At 37.0% G+C, this 3,140-nt stretch overlaps 1 long non-coding RNA gene across 1 annotated transcript; it reads right to left on the bottom strand.

The window, feature by feature from the left end:
- Positions 1-8: 8 nt before the first annotated feature.
- Positions 9-2,335, bottom strand: LOC108228769. Its single transcript, XR_001808236.3, has 3 exons — positions 2,210-2,335; positions 1,717-1,752; positions 9-1,008 (listed from the first exon to the last, which is right to left on the bottom strand). It is a non-coding gene; the product is annotated as an uncharacterized LOC108228769 (long non-coding RNA).
- Positions 2,336-3,140: the final 805 nt, after the last annotated feature.

Genomic DNA, 3,140 nt, shown 5'->3' with positions numbered 1-3,140 from the left:
TCTCTTGCAGACCACTCCGGACACCGCCCACTGTATATAGTCTCACCCTGTAAATAAATTCACTTACCTTTACTTCCGTCTCCATGTTTGGTCTTGGTTTCGCTCTTCTGGACAGTACCTCCCGAGTTATGACAATCCTCGGAAATACAAGTAATACAGAAAGGCATCAAAAACCATAAGAAATATACTTTGTCTAAAAAGGTCTCCAAAACAGCCAAAAATAAGCAAAGGCATAAAAACGGTGTAGTTACCACACTTTAGTTTTCTGTCCAAATCCTCAGAAATACAAGTAATACAGTAACGCATCAAAAACCATGAAAAATACATTTTGTCTAAAAAAGTCTTCAAACAGCCAAAAATGCACAAACTCAAGTGACGCATAAAAGCACTGAAATTAACACAGTGTAGTTTTCTGTCCAAATCCTCAGAAATACAAGTAATACAGTAAAGCATCAAAAACCATGAAAAATACACTTTGTCCAAAAAGGTCAATAAAACAGCCAAAAATGCACAAAGGTAAAAAAACTGTGAAATTACCACTCTGTAGTTTTCTGTCCAAATCCTCAGAAATACGATACAGTAACACATCAAAAACTATTAAAAATTCACTCCGTCTCAAAATGTCTCCAAAACAGGCAAAAATGCACAAACTCTACTATGTCATAAAAACAGTGAAATTAACACTAGTTTTCTTTCCAAAATCACAGAAATACAAGTAATACAGAAAGGCATAAAAAAAACCATGAAAAATACACTTTGTCTAAAAAGGTCTTCAAAACAGCCCAAAATGCACAAAGACACTTTACCCACCTTGCCTGCTGGTGGTGGTCAGAGGGCCTGTCAGCAGCTTACTGTTTCACAGGGGTTCAAGGATGGCCATTTCTCCACATACACAGCTGTCAGTGGGTTTCTTAGACAGTCATCGAGGTGTTCTGAGACAGCTAACATTTTCATCAAATAAAGCCACACGTTACCCACAATGCTGTTACTTACCAGTCTAAGCAGAACCTGAGGACAATGAAAGGAGGAAAACAACAGTTCAGTTTATTTAATTATTGAGTTTATTTGACATGGACAGAGATGCAGTAACATTGACAAGATTAAAAAGCACCAGTCCCATGGTTGCATCATTCTGCTTACAGTGTTACCTAAAGTGCTGTGAGAACTTGTCCCTAAATGGGCTTTTATTAAAAGTATATCTAAAATACTACAGTAATTAAGATAATGGTAAGAGTTAACAGTGATCCTAACAACATTCCTAAATACAGACAAATTGTACAACAGTGGGACTAAAGGATGGCAGTAAAACATATTAAACATGAATATAGTGCTGTTTGTGAAACAGTCAGGACCCGATTTAGTGATGTTGAATCTAGTTACAGACTTCAAATTAACATGGAGTGAGTTACAAAAACCAGTTCAGTTTTGTAGAAGGAATAGATGTAAATCAGCCCACAGGATGATCACCACCATTCCACACATTGATTCAGTGTTTAAAGACATTAACACAACAGAAACATTATCAACAAAGTGAGGAGGTTTCCGAAATGCTTCAATGTGTTCATTACATGTCAGTTCAGGAGGAAACTGTTTCACACACTGATGTATCCCACATAAACTTTATCTAATCATTTTCATTCTCTCGAAATGAGAACATAATAACTCAGTCTGCTGATGTGGTCTACAGCCTGTTCAACATTACAATAATGTACTCACCAACCAAAGAACTCTGGTCAGCAGGTTTCTTTCAGTCTGAAAAAAGGCACAGCCTGTTAGTTATCCACCAGAACCACAGAACACAGAGAAAATACAGCTCATTGTCAGTTGTTTGTCTTTCAATATTTACATGAATTAATAAATTTACTATAAAGGTCTGAATTACAAACACATTAACATTATTTTATAATTAGTATTTAATAGGAGCAGGATAAAAAGTCCAGCTCTATTGTCTGACCTTAACTCACTATCAAATATATTTGCTCCTACAAAGCACAGAACAGTGTTTTTTACACAGTCTCTAGACGCCATTTTTAAACGGTTATTAAACGTCCATGAGCGTCAAGTACAACGGGTAAACTAACGGAAGGTGATCGCAGCTGACAACAAGACAAGTTACATAACAAAATATTTAGGCATTTCCTGATTAACTGTATTTCCAGTTACAGTTAAAATAATACATCTTACTTGTTTTACATCAAAATAATTTTACATTTTACAGACGGTGCGGCTCCACAAAAAGGCAACAGCAGCTGAGTTTGTCCGAGGCACAGGTGAACAACAACGGCCAGTTCCCAGATAGCATTGGACTCCGGGGCGGATCCGCCCTAAATCCGCTCAGGTCCGCCTTACTGATCCACTGATCGCCCCGCCCCCAACACAGTGAACTGTTAAACAGCGAACCCCCTGCGCAGTCGGAGGTGATCCGCACATTGTACGCGCTCTTTTTAAACCATTCTCAGTTACAGCATTGGCGTCATTCGGAGTTAGAAGTTGGACAGCAACAACGTCTCCTTCAGATCGTTCCCTTCTTGCACAGTAAGTAAGCTGGTAAAACTGTTAATATGTGCTTGTTTGTGCAGATGGAAAAGTGGGTGAATGTATATGATATGTCTCTTTGCTAATTGTAACTTTGTAATGACCAGCGAGCTTGGTTAACTAGCATTTGGTGCTAGCTAATGTAGATTTGAGTTAAAGCTTGATAAACACCAATATTATTTTGTTTATGACTAAGGTGACCAGATTTCTGAGACTCAATCTAGGGACATTTGCAACTTGGGGATAAAAAAGACATACATTAATCAAAATGAAATGAAGAACAGGGGACAATTACAACTTACATAATTATTTATATTTCGACAATATAAATCAAGTGTAATTACACACTGTTGTTTCCTATGAGTAGTAAAATTAATAAAGTAGCAGTAATAGTAATTGTACCATAAGCATTAAAACTGGTGGATCATTTGTCAGGGGTAGAAACCTTGTCAAAAAAAAATCACCTTCTTTGAGGATGTAAGTGAAAGTGCTTTTGTTGTGCTGTGAATTAATGTGAACATATACTTACATAAGTGTAAATAAGTACGTTCAGTGTGTGTAGTCATGTAGTTGATGTATAAGAATATGGTGTGTGCATGTGTAAG

The sequence above is a fragment of the Kryptolebias marmoratus genome, linkage group LG18, assembly GCF_001649575.2.
Source record: "Kryptolebias marmoratus isolate JLee-2015 linkage group LG18, ASM164957v2, whole genome shotgun sequence".
NCBI classification, from domain to species: domain Eukaryota; kingdom Metazoa; phylum Chordata; class Actinopteri; order Cyprinodontiformes; family Rivulidae; genus Kryptolebias; species Kryptolebias marmoratus.
This window is presented reverse-complemented; position numbering and strand designations above follow the sequence as displayed.